Source organism: Protopterus annectens, chromosome 6.part0 (genome assembly GCF_019279795.1).
Source record: "Protopterus annectens isolate FY-2018-M chromosome 6.part0, PAN1.0, whole genome shotgun sequence".
NCBI classification, from domain to species: Eukaryota; Metazoa; Chordata; order Ceratodontiformes; family Protopteridae; genus Protopterus; species Protopterus annectens.
The window spans coordinates 1,091,371,542-1,091,394,314 of NC_056737.1; positions in this window are offsets into that span (position 1 = coordinate 1,091,371,542).

Here is a 22,773-nt window from a genome sequence, read left to right on the forward strand (position 1 = left end):
GCAGTAAATTTAATTGGCTGTTTCAAGTGATATTTTCCTGTTTAATGCAAAATAGTTGCCTTTGCTGTGATTCTGATAAAGTCAGAATAATAAAGATAAAGGTTTGGGATACCAAAGTTATAGCTGTTTCTAGTTTGGCGTTTTTTTAATTCTGTGTTTTACAGATTGGTGGGATTTAGAAGGAGTTTTATTGGTTAAAGTAAAGTACTGCTGTTCTATTTTCTACACAGACCACTCCTTATCAATGCCTTTTCTAATGTCCTTTGTATAATAGCCCTAGTAGGAATGTGTGGGCATCGAGAAATGCAAAGTATCTTGCTTCATTTCTTTTTAAATGACATGAATAAAATATGTCATATGTTTATTTTTTTGTTTTATTTTAGTCATATGTAGTTTTAGTAACATTTGGATAGTACATTCCAAAACATTATATAATTCTTCCAGAAAAAATGAAAAAAATATTTCCCAGGATTCTGCAAGCCTTGTACGGTATGCACGAGCGCTCCTGCACTAGCCCTGCACGGACTAAGCCCCTGTATGCAAATCACCCCATTTGCAGGAGAAATTCTTGCAAATTAGGTGAATTTGTGATCCAAGAAGCTTGAAACCAGCCATGCAGGACCAGTGCAATCTGCAGAAATGTACTCGGTTAATACTGAGTACATTTCTGCAAAATCCAAAGCGGAGCTGTGACAGCTTCAAATAAAGGCTGCATATCAGTCAGGAAGCATGCCAATGGCCAAGTATAAGGCCACTGGCATTGCAAACAGCCTAAAAAATTAAAAAATCAACTTTTATTTTTTCTTAGCCGATCTCGACTGTTTAAGCATAGGGCAGCAGCGCGCAAATGGGATCAGAGGGAAAATAATAAAATAAACCTAAAATAAGCATTCTAACTAAAATCACTATTCTGCCATGAAAGTCAATGGCAGGCAGAAGACAATATGGTCAGTGAGTAGTGGTTGCTAAGGGAGGAGGCTCAGTATGAGACATGTAACTATGCATTAGCAGGCAATCCTATGCAAATGAGTGGAATGATAGTGAATCCCAGTTTTCCCCAGCATGCTAGTCAGGTCCCAACAGTGTAAGAGTAGGAATAGCTTGGTGCAAGCCTTTGAGTTTGCTGACATCAGGGGGGCATGTGCCAGACATACTGTAAGTGGATTGGAGCCCTGTGGCTTGATTTTTCTCCTAGCTTAGCGCAGCTAAGCAAGGAGGTGTGTCTGAATCTGCCTAGCACTCTTTACATTGCCTAAACGGGTGTGCGCACCGCACATCGGGTTTTAAAGGAAGAAAAAAAAGTTAAACCAGGAAATAGCAGCACTGTGCACATTTGAGCACTCTGTTTGTTCAGCGCTCCCCCCCCCCCCCCCCCGGCTTAAACAGAAAGGCAATGGGAAGGGAAAACAGCAGTAGGAAGGTAATCAATGAGAACTAGCATAGCTGGCAGGTGAAATGTATCAGAAACAGCCAATTACACGGGCAGCAGACCAGCTCAGCCCGGAACACAACTATAAACTATGCAAACACCTTCCCCTCTGTTTTTTCTCATACACCACCGGTGTATACAAGCAGGGAACTTTTCACAAACAAACCCACAAAATGAGAGGGGCTACGAGAGGCAACATAGAACAACATGTGCAAGAGGCTGAGGGTGGTGAGGATGTGAATGCTGCCGATCAACCCAGAGTGAGGAGACGGAGAAGAGTGTACAGACCCAGGGTAACCTACCAGGGGCTACATGAGCTGGAGATAGTGGAGTGCTATAGGGTAGACATGGACCTCCTATAGCAAATTGTTGAGCTGTGCCGGCCATGCCTGACAGACCAAACTGACTGAGGGGAACTCATCCCAGTGGCTACCAAGGCATGTGTAGGCCTAGGAATACTAGCCACAGGTACCTCCCAAAGCTCAACTGGGGATATCATAGGGATCTCACAGGCAACAGCATCCAGCGTATTCCACCAATTCCTGGATGCCATGTCAGCACATGCCAGTGAGCACGTATATTTCCTCAACACCCATGAGGTGTTGGCCAGCAATATGCATCTCTTCCACCAAATAACAGAATACCCTGAGGTAGTGGGTGCTATAGGCTGCACGCACATACACATCAAAGCACCACCCAGTGATCAAGGTAGGGCCTACATCAACCACCGGGGCCTCCCCTCCATCAACTGCCAAGATGTGTGTGATGCCCAGGGCATTATAATGAATGTGTGTGCTGGCTGCCCTGGAAGCCATCACAATTCCCACATTTGGCATCTGACACAGCTGTACCAGAGAACTGCCAATGGGGACATCCCCTATGGTCAACTAGTGGGGGATGCTGGTTACACACTGGAGCCGTGGCTGATGACACCCATCAGAAATGCACACACACCTGAACATGAATGCCATAATGAGGCACACGCACAGACCAAACTTATAATAGAGCATGTGTATGAGATGCTCAAGTCACGGTTCCAGTGTCTGGACACATCCAGTGGAGCCTTGCATTACTCACCAGCTACATGTACCCATATTGTTATGGTATGTGCCATGCTACACAATATGATCCTGTGGAAACAGCTGTGCAGGAACAGCACTGGCAGGGCCACACAGCCCACCACTCAGAGCTGTATACTCTATAGAATTGACATCCACTGTTTCCTGAAGTCCATGCGGGAATTGTGAAAATATTTCAGATTGCCACCATATTTATTTATGTGTATTTCCAACATACTCTAATTGCAGCCATGAGTCACAGCAGTGCATGTCATTGCCTCTGAAGGTGGCATGCCATCCAGCTGCATTTAAGATATCATTTATTCCATGACACTGACATTGCAGACCAGTACTGACTGGATATGGGCACAATTCTGAGCATAGTGGACATGCATTGGTCTTATCTGCAGGGCTGTGAGTGCCATGGGCTACTTATCTCAGTGGATACCAAAGTGTGTGTGGATTTAAATATGTTAGCTACAGGAACATTACACCAACCTACTAGGACAAAGTGGGAGTGTCTAAGGCAACTTCCCTAAGAATACTTCATTAGCTCACTGATGCCATGCTGCTACATAGTTTGCACATGCCATAGACAAAAGAGCCATCACTGTATGAGACGTATATGATATGGTCCCTTTAACTGAATTTCTGGCAGCCACAGACTTCACCCACATTGAAATCAAGGCCTCTCCAGGTGAAATGGGTTGCAGGTACTTGAACCATAAAGGAAATCACTCAGTCAACTGCCAGGTGGTCTGTAGTATGCATGGTATCATTGGCAATGTGTATGTAACCCATTTATCTTTCACGGCTTCCACATATGACACTCCTAAGATATGTATTAACATTTTTGAAGCAGTGAATTGCCTCAGAGACATCTTTTTGATGATGCTGGATATGCACTGGAGCTATGGCTGATGACACCCATTAGACATCAACAAAATGAATCAGATTAAGGGTAGAACTCTACACAGTCATATACAAGAACATAACTGAACATGTGTTTGGGCAACTGAAAGCACTCATTTGTTGTTTGGAATCATCAGATGGCCCAGTGCAAACTGATGGCATTTATGCAAAAATATTTACTGCATGTGCAATGTTAAATAATATAGTACTGAAGAGGCAGATACAACAAGGAGCCCAGCTACAGGAGAAGGACAGCAAAGACCACCAGGCAGTGAAAGCAGAGCCAGATTAGGAGTCATTGTTGGAACCAGATGCAGGACTGTGTTAGAAAGAGATGGGTACAGTATTATGTGCACAAGCAAAGAGGCAGTGCTTTCCTTTGTTCCTGGGAAAGATTAATAAAGGAGATATACTACTGTAAAAGTGATGCATGCAAATCAAACACCATGCTGTGCTCATCTCTGCATAAGATGGCCTCACTATGCATCAGACATAGGAAACCCAACTACAATGTACAAAGGGCACAGACAGTTATCATTTTCAGCACAGGCTGGGGAGGGAACGCATAAGTGGAGTCTTTTAACAGGAGATGGGAGAGTGTGTCGTAAATGTAGAATAAACACTGCAGGTGCGTGTGTGTGTGTGTGTGTGTGTGTGTGTGTGTGTGTGTGTGTGTGTGTGTGTGTGTGTGTGTGTGTGTGTGTGTGTGTGTGTGTGTGTGTGTGTGTGTGTGTGTGTGTGTGTGTGTGTGTGTGTGTGTGTGTGTGTGTGTGTGTGTGTGTGTGTGTGTGTGTGTGTGTGTGTGTGTGTGTGTGTGTGTGTGTGTGTGTGTGTGTGTGTGTGTGTGTGTGTGTGTGTGTGTTTGTGTGTTGATGTGGGTCTTCTGCAACACAACCTCACCAATAAGTTCAGCACTGGATGTCAAACTACTGAACAGGTCCAGGGCATGCACATTAGAGGGTTGAGCATCTTGTGCATGCTCCTGTGTGCAGGTATGGCCCACCTCATAAGTAAGGGTATCTCGTCCAGGAGCAAGGAGGTCATAACATCCCTGTATTCTTCCCTTATAAGGCCAATTATTGAGTACAACGCCTCCTTTATCATGTACCTTGCAAAGCACATGCAGCAGCTGGAGAGATCACAGAGGTTCCTCACAGGAGAATCCAGGCCTCAAATATCTACCCTACACATATAGGCTAAAAGCCTGGTCCCTCTACTCAGTTTCATACAAACTCCTCAGAGGTGATCTCTGTCTGGCATACAAAGAAATCTCAGACCCCACCTTGATGAGACTGCTGCATGTCCGCAAGCCAAGCTCCACTCAAGTAACCTGCACGCACAACCTCAACCTGGTCTGTGACATCAATAGGACTTGTTGGTGGGACAGATTTGTGTCCCGGAGACTCCTCCATCTGTGGAATAGACTCCCTCTCCATGTCAAGCAGAGTACCTCATTATCCCTTTTTAAGCACAACCTGGATAACTGGATGGGAACCAGAAAATACACCCCTGGGATTCCACCCGTGTCCCTGCTGGACAGGGGCTTTGGGTACTGACTTGTCTAAACATGGGCTAATCTCTTGGCTATGCTTATAAGGGCCTCAGGGTCAATAGCCTAGTAGTTTCCCCTGATCTTATGGTATTGCCTCTGCTAGGAATAGGGCTGGTTATACCACACACCATGTGAGATGTTGCATGATTATGACTGAAGTCTGTCACAAGACTTACCACTGTCTTAACTGCCACAACCCCAAGAATGTACTGTCCTGGGTATAGATACCTCTACAACTAGTGTAATGGTGGGCATGCTAGTGCTTTGTGAGTGTGGTCTACTTCTTTCATGGCCACAATTTCAACCATCTTTTCAAATACCAGTGGAATGGTGTACTGAACAGGGTCTTACACTTAGCAAGTGATGCTGAGAGGACAGAAAACTTTCCAGTATGATATTTGTCTGTCAAAACAGTCACACATGTGGGATGTACCCTCATAAAGGTCATTGTGCACACTCTGCATCAGCCTGATCACCTCTGTCTTGACTAAGATGGTCCTAACCTTTGCCTGCATGACAGACCTGCATATATGCTGGGTTGCAGTCAGTGGCACACCATCTTGAGGAGGATGGCAGTAACTACATCTGCATTGAAATTCAGTACTCACTTACTGTGTGTGTCCTCCTCTATTCAATGGAGCTTGTGGCAAAGGCAGGTTTATGTCTGGTATAGGAGTTATGCACATTTCTGAGTCATGATATCCTCATGAGCCTATTCTTCATGTGCGCTGTGAGTTTCCTGGCTGTCCACAGGCATAAAAGCTGTGTCCATAGAATGTGTAGTGGGTGCAGTAGTCATATTCCCTGTGCCAGTGTACACACACCATATTCCCTGTCTATGCAACTTATGATCTCCATCATCTGCAGAGGCATCAGATCTTTTGACCTCAGGAGGTGACAGTTGCGCAGTGGTTGTGGTGCCTGATAATGAATCATCTGTGAATACAGTAAAGTACAATAAACAGATTTAGTAAAGCTGATTACCAGATGCATAACAGTGAATGAGATGATGCAGTAGTAGCCTGTCTATACCACACCACAATACCTTGGATTGTGGTTTGTGGGCGTGTAATCCCTGATGTACCTTTATAACCCAGACAGCCAACATTAACAACTAGGCCAAAGAAGTATAGTTATGGAGGACCTACATGTGCTACCTAAGAGACATAGCAGGACTTACCATGGGCATGTCCAGTAGATACTCTTGGTGACTGATAAATCTCTGTGCCAACATCCTGCACCACACCTTGGGACCTTTTGAAGGTGTCAGTGTCCCTGAAAGACACTAGAAACTCCTGCATCTCCTTAACAGATGGTTCAACTCATCAACCTATTTTCCCATGCCAAGAGTGCATCTTGTTGTTGTGCAGCATCAATAATTGCTGGGCCTGTGTTGGACCATTGCATATGAGTAGTACTGGCCACTGACCACATTTATATCTACCACTATGTCTTTTCTGGCATGGTTATGTTTGGCCTAGTTGGCTACATCTAAATTTAAGTGCCATTGGTCTTGGAGAAGGAGGACCTAGATGAGGACCTCATTAACAGCATTTGAGAAAGTGGCCTTTCTGGTGGTTTTATCACCAGACCATTTAGTATACTTCTTCTTAGATGTTTGCTTAGACATTGATCTGCAGGTATGGAAAACAGTCATATTAATACCATGATCAGGAGTGGCCCACAAACCCTCTTTAAAAGCACTCTAGCACATATAGCATTCTGCACGTATAACTGAATTTAATTATATAATCATGCTGTACATCAAACATAAGTCATATATCAGTAACAAACAAAGATCTACTCAGTACAGCAGCTGCTTCTCTCCTGGAAGTCATCAATGTGAAGCGGCATTGTGGTAAACACTTTGACAAATGTGGTATACTAATGCAGAGTAAAACAGTCACAGTTTGTTTAACATATAGGTAGTTCTACCCCAGGCTGAATGAGATGCTCAGGTGATCCGAGGAAGTTCAGATGGGTGTTTCCCTTTAGGCTTCCCAATCCTTATGCATAGCAATTCATCTGTGGCACAGTATGCATCCTACCACCCAGCTCCAGTAATTCATCTCCATCATCTCTTTCTTCCGCAGCTGCTCTGCTTTCACTGCCAATGTTTTGTACCATACAGTGCTTCTTGTTGCACCAATGTTTTGTACATCTTACTTTTAAGCTTTTTTGGCATTCTTCTGTCCAGCTCTACCCCTAACACTCTGTACTAACAGTCCTTCTGATTCCAGTGCTGACCTTTTCATTTAAATGTACCTTCTCCTCAACCATCCCTTCCTAGAGAGGTTAACCTGTTTCACTATTTTCATTCTATTCCAGTTCTCAGCTTCTTCTGATTTCCCCATTTGCTGCTGTTACAATTGTCTTATATGTACTTAGTTTCATTCCATGTGCCTTCAATTTTGCAATTATTTCCCCTAATATTTGCTGAAGCTCTTGTTCAGAGTCTGCCTGTAATGCTACATCATCTGCATACAGAAACTTTCTTGATTTTTTTACACCAACCTATTTAATTGATAATGTAGTCCATCCCCAGTCTAACCCAGCCACTGGGGATGCACAAGCCAGTGCATTTCTTTGTGCCGGTCCCAAGCCCGGATATATGGGGAGGGGTTATGTCAGGAAGGGCATCCGGTGTAAAACCTCTGCCAAATAACATATGCGGACAACAATACAGATTTCCATACCAGATCAGTCGAGGCCCAGGTTAACAACGACCGCCACCAGTACTGTTAGCCAACAGGGTGTCGGCAGAAATTGGGCTACTGTTGGCTGAAGGAGGAGAAGGAGAAGAAGAGGGGGAAGGCATGCCCGAAAACAGAAAGAGAGGAGGAAGGTTAGGACTGTAGTAGTGATAGTAGGAACTTTGAATATCGGCAGTATGACTGGTATAGGGAGAGAGCTGGCTGATATGATGGAGAGAAGAAAGGTTGATATATTTTGAGTGCAAGAGACCAGATGGAAGGGGAGTAAGGCCAGGTGTATAGGAGGTGGGTTCAAATTGTTCTATCATGGTGTGAATGTGAGGAGAAATGGGGTAGGGGTTATCCTGAAGGAACAGTATGCCAAGAGTGTTTTGGAGGTGAAAAGAGTGTCGGATAGAGTGATGTTTATGAAGCTGGAAATTGATGGTGTAATGATGAATGTTGTTAGTGCATACGCTCCGCAAGTTGGGTGTGCGATGGATGAGAAAGAAAAATTTTGGAGTGAGTTGGATGAAGTGGTGGTGAGTGTATCCACGGGTGAGAGACAGGTGATTGGAGTGGATTTCAATGGGCATGTTGGTGAAGGGAACAGAGGATATGAAGAAGAAATGGGCAGGTATGGTGTTAAGGAGAGGAATGCAGAAGGTCAGATGGTAGGGGATTTTGCGAAAAGGATGGACATGGCTGTGGTGAATACATATTTTAAGAAGAGGGAGGAGCATAGAGTGATTTACAAGAGTGGAGGAAGATGCACACAGGTGGATTATATCCTATGCAGGAGGGCCAGTCTGAAGGAGATTGGAGAATGTAAAGTTGTGACAGGGGAAAGTGTAGTTAGGCAGCATAGAATGGTGGTCTGTAGGATGATGTTGATGATCAAGAAGAGGAGGACAAGTGTGAGAGCAGTGCCAAGGATCAAACGGTGGAAGTTGAAAAAGGGTGATTGTGAGCTGGAGTTCAGGGAAGAGTTAAAACAGGCACTGGGAGGCAGTAAAGAGTTACCGAATAGCTGGGTAATTACAGCAGAGATGGTAAGGAAGACAGCTAGAAAGGTGCTTGGTGTGACATCTGGATAGAGGAAGGAGGACAAGGAGACCTGGTGGTGGAATGAGGAAGTGCAGAAGAGTATACAGAGGAAGAGACTGGCGGAGAAGAAGTGGGATTGTCAGAGAGATGAAGAAAGTAGACGAGTATAATGAGATGAGGAGCATGGCAAAGAGAGAGGTGGCGAAGGCTAAGGATAAGGCATATGGAGAGTCGTATGTAAGGTTGGAAACTTAGGAGGGAGGAAAGGACCTGTACCAATTGGCTAGACAGAGGGACCGAGCTGTGAAAGATGTGCAGCAGGTAAGGGTGATAAAGGATAGTGAGGGAAACATACTCACAAGCGAGGAGAGTGTATTGAGCAGATGGAAAGAGTACTTTGAGGGGCTGATGAATAAAGAGAATGAGAGAGAGAGAAGGTTGGATGATGTGGGGATAGTGAATCAGGAAGTGAAACAGATTAGCAAGGAGAAAGTATGGACAGCTATGACGAGGATGAAGAATGGAAAGGCTGTTTGTCCAGATGACATACAAGTGGAAGCATGGAGGTGCTTAGGAGAAATGGCAGTGGAGTTCTTAACCAGATTGTTTAATGAAATTGTGGAAAGCCAGAGAATGCCTGAGGAGTGGAGAAAAAGTGCTTTGGTACCTATTTTTAAGAATAAGGGTTATGTGCAGAGTTGTAGTAACTACAGAGGGAAAAAACTAATCAGTCACAGCTTGAAGTTATGGGAAAGAGTAGTGGAAGGTAGATTAAGAAGGGAGGTGATGATTAGCAATCAGCAGTATGGTTTCATGCTGGGAAAGAGCACTACAGATATGATGCTTGCTCTGAGACTGTTGATGGAGAAATATAGGGAAGGTCAGAAGGAGTTGCATTGTATCTTTGTGGACTTGGAGAAAGCATATGATAGGGTGCCTAGAGAGGAGTTGTGGTATTGTATGAAGAAGTCAGGAGTGGCAGAGAAGTATGTAAGAGTGATACAGGATATGTACGAGGGTAGTGTGACAGTGGTGAAGTCTACATTAGGAGTGACAGATCCGTTTAAGGTGGAGGTGGGATTACATCAAGGATCAGCTCTGTGCCTTTCTTATTTGCAGTGGTGATGGACAGGTTGACAGATAAGATCAGACAGGAGGCCCAATGGACTATTATGTTTGCAGATGGCATTGTGATCTGAAGTGAGAGTAGGGATCAGGTTGAGAAGAGGTGGAGATATGCTCTAGAGAGGAGAGGAATGAAGGTCAGCAGGACTAAGACAGAATATGTGTGTGTGAATGAGAGGGAGGATAGAGGAATGGTGAGGATGCAGGGAGTAGAGGTGGCGAAGGTGGATGAGTTTAAATACTTGAGATCAACAGTTCAGAGTAATGCTGAGTGTGGAAGAGAGGTGAAGAAGAGAGTACAGGCAGGGTGGAATGGGTGGAGAAGACTGTCAGGAGTGATTTGTGACAGACAGGTACCAGTAAGAGTGAAAGGGAAGGTCTACAAGAGGGTAGTGAGACCAGCTATGTTGTATGGGTTGGAGATGGTGGCATTAACAAAAAGGCAGGAGTCAGAGCTGGAAGTGGCAGAGTTAAAGATGTCAAGATTTGCACTGGGTGTTACAAGGATGGACAGGATTAGGAATCAGTATATTAGAGGGTCAGCTCAGGTTGGATGGTTTGGAGACAAAGTCAGAGAGGTGAGATTGCGTTGATTTGGACATGTGCTGAGGAGGGATAATGGGTATATTGAGAAAAGGATGCTAAGGATGAAGCTGCCAGGCCAGAGGAAAAGAGGAAGGCCTAAGATAAGGTTTATGGATGTGGTGAGAGAGGACATGCAGGCGGTTGGTGTGACTGTGCAATATGCAGAAGACAGAAAGAAATGGAAACAGATGATCCACTGTAGTGACCTCTAATGGGAACAGCCGAAAGAGAAGAAGAGGAATCCATCCCCAGTCTGAGCAGCAGTGGGCTCAGAACAGAGCCCTGATGCACACGCATTCCAAATGGAAACCATCAGCTAGTCCAAAGACTGTACTTCTGTCAGTGGGTCCTTGTACATAACCTGCACTAATTCTATCAGTTTCTGGGACTTTGAGCCATCAAATGATTGCCCAAAATCAGCTTTCTTGCAACCTTGTCATGCTTCCTCCAAGTTTAAGAATGCCCCTTTTGGACTCTTTCCTCATCTCTAGCTTCTTCTTGACATCTGCATCCCTGCAAACATTGGGCTGTTTGTGCTGCATCCTGACCAGAGTTTGAACCATTCATTTCCCATTTTACTTTCTACTACTCAACATATTTGTTTACCAAGCACCCTCTCTTGAACTTTTATGCAGTGTGACAGGAGTTTAGTTCCTCTATACTGCCCACAGCTGTGAGTGTCCCATTGGTCTTGTATACTGGCACTAGAATGCTTAATCTGAAATCATTTGTGATATGTCTTTCTCTCTATATTGCTGTGAGTACACTCTGGAGCCATTTTTCATCTAGCTCCCAACATCTTGATCATATCATATCTGATAATATTGTATCTACTCTCCTTCTAGACTTATCTAAGGCTTTTGATATTGTTTAGCACAATCTTCTCTTATCCAGACTCACTCATCTCAATCTATTTACCTCTTCTGTCAGCTGGTTTTCCAGTTACCTCTCTGATAGGCAACAAGCCATCAAGTGGATAAACTGCACTTCCTCCTTTCTTTGCACTCTGACAGGCATACCGCAGGGTTCTATATTAGTTCCTTTACTGTTTAATATCTTCATAAACAACTTCCATCAGTATATCTCAAATGCTAAACTTGTCCAATATGAAGACAGCTACAATCATCTGCTCTGCCAAATCCATCCCCAAGCTCATGGAATTAACTCAAGAAGCCTTCTTTTCTACTGAGCACTGGATGTTGTTAAATAATCACTTAGCACTCAAAGCATCTAAATCTAAAATCATGTTATTTACCCCTTCTAAATGTATCAAAATAGAAAAGAACCCTTTCCCCATAGCTAGCCAAAACAAGACTTCTATAGAAAAGTTTCCCCTTACAAAGCTTCTAGGAGCTCTTATTGATGGGCAATAAAAATGTACTATTCACCTATAAACTAATATTAAGAAAACCACCATAAGCTAGGTATGCTTTATTGCCACAGTCATCTTATTCCCTCAACTAAGCATATCTTCTCTACCACCTACCTCATTCCCTCCCTCCTGTATGGTTCCCCTCTCCTTACCAATCTTCAATCCTCATTAAAGACAAAATTATCTTCCTGCTACAACAAAATCTCTAAGTTTGCTACAGGGTACAAATCCTCCTCTCACCACTGTGTCACCCTCCACACCTTGAACTGGCTAGAACTGCCAAACTATTTCACCTACATCCAACTATCTAATGCACATAAACACATCTTCAAACCCTCTCACTGCCCCTCCCCTGCTTCTACTCTCAAAATGCATCAGCCTGATAGACTACTTAGGTCCAACAATCAGAACCCCCTTGAAGTGTACAAACCCACACGTACTCCAGGCATACTTCTATTATTCTTTTCCCAAGCATGACTTTTTAATTCCTTTCCACCACGCATTTGTACCACCACCAACCACTCCACCTTTAAGACCTTGCTCCATTCCCACCTCTCTTTTCACTGGGAATGCTCCTGCTCTAACCCCACCTGACTTCCGTCTACTTCAACCCTATTTCCCTACTCACCATCCTCTCTCATTCTAATACTTCATCTCTACTATTCACGTTATTTATGTTTTCTCTTTCCTGTGTTATTCATTCCCTATTGCATACTTACATACTTATAAGACTTGTAATGCAGTATTCATTGTTATGTTATATATTGTTAAATACGGTTTGTGAAGCATAGACCTCAAATGTTTTATATTATGCTTAGTAAACTTGTTATTGTTGATACTGCCTTTGAATGCTCTGACAGGGCGTATTACACTATATATTTTTTTTGTTTATTATATGTTTGTTTTACCTTTTTACATGATATTTCCTTTAAACTATGTAACAACTTGTGTTTATTTGTTTAATTTATAACTGTATAACTGTATAAGGAGCTTTTCTCCACATGCATTCATTGAAAATGGGCTCTATAAATAAAATAAATAGATATCTGCCATGTTCTCATCTGAACCTGCTGCTTTCCTTGACTTTATTTTCCTTAGTGGTGTTCCTATTTCTGTTAGGGTAGACTCCTCATATTCTTTGATTGTAGGCTGTGTCTGGGGCAGTACCACATCTGTGGAATGTTCATAGGTTAGGAATTTTCCTCATTCGGAAGTTGCTAGAAGTACTACTTCCATTTGCCTCTGATGTTTTGTGGACTGGTCACAGATTGTTGCTAGCATCCTTTATGAAGGGTGTCTGTTGACTTCTTTATCTTTATGTCCTTTGCCTTGCAACCTGACAGAGTTTCTTTGTGCCATCTACTGAGCCACTTTCCAGAAGTTGGTAGACTGTACCTGATGCCTTGCTCTTTGCTATTGCAACTGCTCCCTTAGTTTCCTTGTTAGCTATCCAGTATACCTTCTTAGCTTGATCCATCTTTTCTATCTCCCATTTTTCTCCACTCCAGTCTTCTGACGACTTCCTGTTCTTCTTCAATATGCCACCAGTGTTCCTTCTGTACCTTATGTCCATACCTGGCTGAGCCACAGATTTGGACTGCAGTCCTCACTCATGCTGTCTTGAGCTGCTGACATTCTTTATCAACTCTACCAATTTCCCTCTTCTTCCTGAGGTGCCAGAGCATTGAGTATTTCTTTCAACTTGTGCTTTCTCTCCAGTCAAATTTCCAGTCTTCAGCTTTGTGTTTCTTTAGCCTTTCTCTTGACTACAGCTTGCAGCTGATTGTGGGTCACCTGTGTCACTGAGGATGACTTTGCAATCACTGATTCTACCCCAATCCTCTTTCCTCCTAGTAAGAAAGAAGGAGAGGTCATTCTAGAATTCTGACTGTCTGTCTTTCTGAACCATGTGTTGGGTACCATCATGCCATTTGCCAGTCAGAATTCTAGAATGGCCTCTCCTTCTTTATTCCTGTTGCTACACCCATGTACACCTCTGCTGTCTGTATGTTCCAATATATCCATTTAGGTCTCCATTATTAAAACAACTCATGCTGCGCTGATTAATCTATTAGATATTGCATCTGCTGCTAGAATGCACACTTTTAACACACTGTCACAACCCTGTTATGGGGCATATGCTGAGATTATTAATATAGCCCTATGCCTACACCGGAGTTTCTTGCAATGAGTCTGTCACTGATTCTGATGACATTCCTCACTTGCCTTCACATTCCCCTCTCCTCAATTCCCTAAGCATTTATAATCTGTCCTGCATCTGAGTAGTAGAGTCTGGATCCTGAGTCAAGTGGCTTTGCTGCACTGTCCTTCCATCTTGTCTCTTAGATAGTGAGGATGTCCAGCCCCCTCCTTATCATAAGGTCATCTGCTTTCAAGCTCTGTCTTGTCAGTGAACCTATATGGAGTATAGCAATTCTATGTTCTTATTTAGCAGGTTGATTAATTTTACATTCAGTTTTCACTCAGTAAAGCTACCCCAGGTGAACCTAGCTGGGCAACTGTGTACCTGCCAGCAAGTAGCTTATTGAGCCAGAGCTGATTTTAGGCACACACTGGCCAAGTAGGGGTGCATAGACACTTCCCATGGTCTGGCATAGGTCAGAGTAGTACAGGTTCTCTACCCACTTATCACCAGCAAATACCAATATGCATTTGGCAGCATAAGTCAACATGACCAAATCACCTACAGCCAATTTTTACACCACTGGGTAGCCCAAATAAAACATGCAGTCTGTTATCTGTGTACTCCTAGCTAGAGGATACTACTCATCACAGCTGATTTGCTGCACTGTCCTTCCATCTTGCCTTCTAGATAATGAGGATGTCTAGACCCCTCCTTACAAAGTGATTGGTTTATACAACTCTTCCCCTATAGGCACCATCTAGAGTTTGATCTGCTTCCCACAACTCCATTCTTGGGTGGGAGGAACCTCACAGAGACACAAGGAGAACATGCAAACTCCACATAAGTATTCTCCAGAAGTCACAATCAAAGCTTATACCTTGTGAATGGGGGAGAAGACCTTAACCATTATGGCAACTGCCCTTATTCTAGTAATGGCAGATTTTCATGTGATAGTACTTTTTTTTGGTTTAGAGTACAAAATGCTGTTTTTTTCTTGCTTTCTATATAGCAAAAAAAAACAAATAAAATGGAAACTAAGACCACTGAGAATATTTATAAGTTAAAAACAAAATCATAATAAGGGTCTTTTCAGACACAGTGGCATTTGTAATAATTTTAGGAAGTTTTGTTGTTATTCATAAGGTTCAGATGTTTTTTTTTTTTTTTTTTGCTGGAGATTTGGAACATGGTCTTGATGTTTTAGAGCTTACATGTTAAGTAAAATTGAATGCTAATACAGTATCTGACCAAAATGGCCACATAAACATCAAATGTGGTTGAAAAGCATGTGCCATTAAATAAAGCTTTTAACCTCATACTCGATATTAATATGGATTACTCTTGAACAAATGTCTTTTTCATTTGTCTTTACTATATTACTTACTCTGCAGTAAATTTAATTGGCTGTTTCAAGTCATATTTTCCTGTTTAATGCAAAATAGTTGCCTTTGCTGTGATTCTGATAAAGTCAGAATAATAAAGATAAAGGTTTGGGATACCAAAGTTATAGCTGTTTCTAGGTTGGTGTTTTTTTAATTCTGTGTTTTACAGATTGGTGGGATTTAGAAGGAGTTTTATTGGTTAAATTAAAGTACTGCTGTTCTATTTTCTACACAGACCACTCCTTATCAATGCCTTTTCTAATGTCCTTTGTATAATAGCCCTAGTAGGAATGTGTGGGCATCGAAAAATGCAAAGTATCTTGCTTCATTTCTTTTTAAATGACATGAATAAAATATGTCATATGTTTATTTTTTTTGTTTTTTTTTAGTCATATGTAGTTTTAGTAACATTTGGATAGTACATTCCAAAACATTATATAATTCTTCCAGAAAAAATGAAAAAATATTTCCCAGGATTCTGCAAGCCTTGTACGGTATGCACGAGCGCTCCTGCACTAGTCCTGCATGGACTAAGCCCCTGTATGCAAATCACCCCATTTGCAGGAGAAATCCTTGCAAATTAGGTGAATTTGTGATCCAAGAAGCTTGAAACCAGCCATGCAGGACCAGTGCAATCTGCAGAAATGTACTCGGTTAGTACCGAGTACATTTCTGCAAAATCCAAAACTGAGCTGTGACAGCTTCAAATAAAGGCTGCATATCAGTCAGGAAGCATGCCAATGGCCAAGTATAAGGCCACTGGCATTGCAAACAGTCTAAAAAATTAAAAAATCAACTTTTATTTTTTCTTAGCCGATCTCGACTGTTTAAGCATAGGACAGCAGCGCGCAAATGGGATCAGAGGGAAAATAATAAAATAAACTTAAAATAAGCATTCTAACTAAAATCACTATTCTGCCATGAAAGTCAATGGCAGGCAGAAGACAATATGGCCAGTGAGTAGTGGTTGCTAAGGGAGGAGGCTCAGTATGAGACATGTAACTATGCATTAGCAGGCAATCCTATGCAAATGAGGGGAATGATAGTGAATCCCAGTTTTCCCCAGCATGTTAGTCAGGTCCCAACAGTGTAAGAGTAGGAATAGCTTGGTGCAAGCCTTGGAGTTTGCTGACATCAGGGGGGCATGTGCCAGACATACTGTAAGTGGATTGGAGCCCTGTGGCTTGATTTTTCTCCTAGCTTAGCACAGCTAAGCGAGGAGGTGTGTCTGAATCTGCCTAGCACTCTTTACATTGCCTAAGCGGGTGTGCGCACCGCACATCGGGTTTTAAAGGAAGAAAAAAAAAGTTAAACCAGGAAATAGCAGCACTGTGCACATCTGAGCACTCTGTTTGCGGGGCGCACTTTCGGGCTTAAACAGGAAGGCAATGAAAAGGGGAAACAGCAGTAGGAAGGTAATCAAGGAGAACTAGCATAGCTGGCAGGTGAAATGTATCAGAATCAGCCAATTACACAGGCAGCAGACCAGCTCAGCCCAGAACACAACTATAAACTATGCAAACACCTTCTCCTCTGTTTTTTCCCATACACCACCGGTGTATACAAGCAGGGAACTTTTCACAAACAAACCTACAAAATGAGAGGGGCTGCGAGAGGCAACATAGTACAACATGTGCAAGAGGCTGAGGGTGGTGAGGATGTGAATGCTGCCGATCAACCCACAGTGAGGAGACGGAGAAGAGTGTACAGACCCAGGGTAACCTACCAGGGGATACATGAGCTGGAGATAGTGGAGCGCTATAGGGTAGACATGGACCTCCTATAGCAAATTGTTGAGCTGTGCCGGCCATGCCTGACAGACCAAACTGACTGAGGGGAACCCATCCCAGTGGCTACCAAGGCATGTGTAGGCCTAGGAATACTAGCCACAGGTACCTCCCAAAGCTCAACTGGGGATATCATAGGGATCTCACAGGCATCAGCATCCAGCGTATTAAACCAATTCCTGGATGCCATGTCAGCACATGCCAGTGAGCACGTATATTTCCTCAACACCCATGAGGTGTTGGCCAGCAATATGCATCTCTTCCACCAAATAATAGAATACCCTGAGGTAGTGGGTGCTACAGACTGCACGCACATGCACATCAAAGCACCACCCAGTGATCAAGGTAGGGCCTACATCAACCGCCGGGGCCTACCCTCCATCAACTGCCAGGATGTGTGTAATGCCCAGGGCATTATAATGAATGTGTGTGCTGGCTGCCCTGGAAGCCATCGCAATTCCCACATTTGGCATCTGACACAGCTGTACCAGAGATTTGCCAATGGGGACATCCCCTACGGTCAACTAGTGGGGGATGCTGGTTACACATTGGAGCCGTGGCTGATGACACCCATCAGAAATGCACACACACCTGAACAAGAATGCCGTAATGAGGCACACACACAGACCAGACTTATAATAGAGCATGTGTTTGAGATGCTCAAGTCATGGTTCCAGTGTCTGGACACATCCAGTGGAGCCTTGCATTACTCACCAGCTACATGTACCCATATTGTTATGGTATGTGCCATGCTACACAATATGATCCTGCGGAAACAGCTGTGCAGGAACAGCACTGGCAGTGCCACACAGCCCACCACCAATGCCAAGGCCTGCACATGCACAGAGTGACTCGGAGGAGGAACAACCTGAGCCTGCCCCAGTAGGCAGATGGAGGCATGCCCAGTATGCCCAGGCCATGGCAAAGCGACAATGCATAGGACATACACTGACACAGTAGGGACCCAGGGAATGACACCTCTCACTGACTCGCACATACAGTAAAAGGGATGCCAAGCATGACACTACCTGTGCTCAACCATGTATAGGGAGTGTACTATGTGCATCTGACATAGGCAGCCCTCCAGCACCATCCTCTATCCTGGCAGACCTACAAGGTAAGCCAATCAACCTACCAATTGCCAAATGGAGTAGAATGTGTCATTACCCCTATCTATGGTATGGAAGTGAGCATCCAAGGGAATTGGGTGGCTAAATTTTATGGCAGCAGATAGTAGACACCCATAGTGGCACCATGAAATCTGTAACACATACTGGAGTCACCATAGTAGCCAGTACTACACAGGGTGACAAAACCCACTGCACAAAATGTGGTGGGCGACATGTGTGTCCATGTGACTCACACATGCCATTCAGGGAGGTTCACATACCCAACAACAGTCTCAGGCAGCAGGACAGGTCTAGACAAACCCAAACAGAGCCGGTGCTATTGCCTCTGAATAATGCCTATGGGTAACCTCCCCCCCAGGCCTACACAGATAGACTACAGCAGGTCAGGCAGTGGGATGTTAGTTCTGAAGGGTAGAAAGTCAGACACTAATATGTAGGGCAACCAAAGCTAAGACCTGTAGTACACTGATATGCCTCTAGTCAGTATGATAGGTTAGAATACATAATGAAATGGAGTACATGACATACGAGTACAGTCATAGCAAATGTGTGCATGTGCCAGGTGTGCCCCCCCATCCTATGTAAATATATAGAAACAGTAAGGTATGCCCCCCCATCATGTGTAGAAATGTAGAAACAGTCAGGTGTGCCCCCCCACAATCCTGTGCAGAAATGTAGTAACATTCAGGTGTGCCCCCTCACTCACATGTAGACATGTAGAAACAGTCAGGTGTGTCCCCCCTCAATCCTATGTCGAAATGTAGTAGCAGTCAGGTGTGCTCCCCCCCCCCCCCCCGCAATCCTGTGTAGACATGTAAAAACAGTCAGGTGTGACCACCCACAATCCTATGTAGAAATGTAGTAACAGTAAGGAGTGCCCCCCCCACGCCTATGTACACATGTGGAAACAGACAGGTCTGACCCTTCCCCCAATACAGTGTAGAAATGTAGTGACATTCAGGTGTGACCCACCCCAATCCTGTGTAGAAATGTAGTAACATGTATGAGTAGGTATAATACGAGTGGAGCACAGATGGCCAGAGGTGGCCAAGATAGCAGGCTAGGTTGTCCTGGCTACAGAGAACTCAGAAAAGCGACTACTTTCTGGATTTAAGTATCTTTGCTGTTTTTTTACTTGAAATAGCTTCTCTAGCTTACCCTAAACAAGCTTAAACTGTTTTTTAGCTGTTTGCTGCATTATTTTAATATCTGCACTTAAAGTTACATTTTAGTCGAATTTGATCGAAAGTTTGTTTGTTTGTTTGTTTGTTTAATTTAACTGTTGAGGCTGCCCACTAAAGTGCGCTAGCCTGTGTAACTAATTTATTACTGTTTCTGCATTTTCTGTGTGTTTCTATCTAAAAACAAAACAAACAAAAAAATAATCCTTGTTTTCCCGCCTCTCCTCGACTAGTTTAGACCAGTTTACAGGCATTGCTGTACTCTGGGCTGTGGTGTAGTTCCTGTTTTGTCCATTACCTTACTTGGATAGAAGGAAGTTTCTTTGCTCACCAGTGGGAGTGGGGAGCCTTGAGCAGCCTACCTGTCCCTGTAGGAAGTGACCTCAGCACAAGAGCTGTAGTAATTGGTCATTTTGGACCATTTCTAGCTCTTTTGAAGCTCCCTGTTTAAAATCCGCCTCTGGGAGTTTTTTTCTGGCTATACTACTCGGACAAGCTCCTCGTGGTCCTGCAGAGTGGTCCTAGCTACAGAGAACTCAGAAAAGCGACTACTTTCTGGATTTAAGTACCTTTGCTGTTTTTTTACTTGAAATAGCTTCTCTAGCTTACCCTAAACAAGCTTAAACTGTTTTTTAGCTGTTTGCTGCATTATTTTAATATCTGCACTTAAAGTTACATTTTAGTCGAATTTGATCGAAAGTTTGTTTGTTCGTTTGTTTACTTTAACTGTTGAGGCTGCCCACTAAAGTGTGCTAGCCTGTGTAACTGATTTATTACTGTTTCTGCATTTTCTGTGTGTTTCTATCTAAAAACAAAAAAAACAAAAAAAATCCTTGTTTTCCCGCCTCTCCTCAACTAGTTTAGACCAGTTTACAGGCATTGCTGTACTCTGGGCTGTGGTGTAGTTCCTGTGTTGTCCATTACCTTACTTGGATAGAAGGAAGTTTCTTTGCTCACCAGTGGGAGTGGGGAGCCTTGAGCAGCACCTGTCCCTGTAAGAAGTGACCTCAGCACAAGAGCTGTAGTAATTGGTTGTTTTGGAGCATTTCTAGCTCTTTTGAAGTTACCTGTTTAAAACCCGCATTTGCACGGCTTTGCGCGGTTGTGTGCATAGTGCAGCGCCAGTTAAACAAGGTTAAACTTCTTCTGGCTCCGCCAAGTCTGCTCTTCAAATTTTCCCTTAAGGAAGCTCTGCTCTTAGTATAATCAGACAACTCGCTATATTATAAGCCTAGCACTTGTTCTCAAAACTTCTCTACTAAGTAAGCACTCTCGTACTAAGTAAGCACTACATCCACCTACCACCCCTGTGACTATCCACTTCCCTTAAAGGCACAGCACTCCCCTTATACTGTTCTAGCATGTCGAATGGTAGATTACTGGCATCTTCTCCAGTTCATCTGGTTAATCTGGGTATCTTGAGACAATGCTACAATTGTCTCATGTACACAGACAACCCTCTCCTCCTCCCAACAAACACAAATACATGTGAGAGATGCAACTATAAAGCCAAACTGGAGGCTGAAATCTCTCAACTCAGGGCTAGCATGACCAGACAGAAGGAGATGGTAACCACACACACAACAAACCCAGTCCCACATAGACCTACCACAACTGCAAACCAAACACATAAAAACACAAAGACATACTCGGAGGCTCTAATAAAAAGCTTACCAAAACAACAGAGGCTCCCAAAACAGACATCCAAAAATCCACCACCTCAAAACAAAACACATGCAACAAATCAATGTGTCAATCAATCACAGCCCTTAAGGCCAAACACTATGCCTGATACACTAGTTGTAGGTGACTCTACAGTCAGACACACTGATGTCCCGCTTACCAGGCTGAACAAGGAGAGGGTGACTGTGAGCTGCCTATCGGGAGCTAGGATCCGCCAGATAACACACGCATTCAGGTCACTCCAAAGCAAGTACAAATATGACTCCGTCATCGTCCATGCTGGCGTGAATGACCTGAGACGTACCTCCCTGGACTACATGAAAAGAGACATAGAGGAGCTCTCTGATTATGTAGCCCAGGCTGGTATGACCCTGACCCTGAGCAGCATCTTGCCCTCACCAAGAATGATGCCACAATACAAAGACAAGATGATCAGCTTTAATAATTGGCTCAAGTAATGGTGTCATTCTAAGAGGATCCAATGTCTGTCTGCCTGGGATGACATGTTGGACAAGCCACGCTGCTTCGCAAGGGATGGCTTGCACCTGTCACCACTGGGATTCCGGATATTGGCTAAGGCTCTTGCCACCCCCATAGTGCCTTTTTTAGGCAAGGCTCAAAAGACAAACCCACCTCCTTAGAAAACAAAAATGGAAAAAAACTAAGGGTAATGCTGCTCAATGCCAGAAGTCTAAATCTCAAGATGCAGGCACTTAATGCACTCCTCAGTAAGGAGAACATCGACGTCTGTGCAGTAACTGAAACCTGGTTTAAGGCTCCTGAGAACACCCCAGCACTACCAGTCTATACCTCGTATCATGCTTTTCGGCCCCAAAACCCGGGCCGAACCACAAAGGGTGGGGGAGTGTCCATATTCAGCAAGGACACCCACACCTCCCGGTTAGTAGCAACACATGAAGCATCTGAGACCATACAGGTGCAACTAACCATAGGCAAAACTGCTATACAACTGGTAGCATGTTACAGACCACCCTCCCAATCTCAGGAACCCCACTCAGCCTTCCTGAAGACATTGGAGGATATGAATGTATCACAAAATACCATCATACTGGGAGACTTCAACTACCCTAACATAGATTGGGTACATTATTCTAGCCCTAACACCCTAGCCCAAAGGTTCCTGGAATTCGTAAATTCAAATGCACTGGAACAACTAGTCACCTCTCCCACTAGAGGAGATAATATACTAGACCTGATCATCACAAACATGGGGACAAAATGCTCCACACTGGAGGTATACCCCTCACTATTGAGATCTGACCACAAACTAATCACCCTGGATATACTTATCCCACCTCCACCCCCAGCACAAAAGACCACAGTGAAAAACTTCTCAAAAGCAGACTTCACTCTTCTTAAGACTAAGATGGTATCCTTTAAGCCCACTGGGCCAGTGAATACCACATCCCACAATGCCGAATCCTTCACAAATGCTTTCTATGGACATCTCCAAGAATGCATGGATCATGCAATCCCAAATAAATCCAAGTCCCTCTCCACCAAAGGCAAGCGTCCTGTCTGGTGGACCTCAGCCATTAACAAATTGTATAACAAAAGAAGGAAGCTACTGCACGAAAGAGCAAAATCCCATAAAGGGAAGACATCTCTGATCAACACTAGCAGAAAACTACGTTCTCTCATAAAAACATCCAAGGCCAACTTTGAGAGAA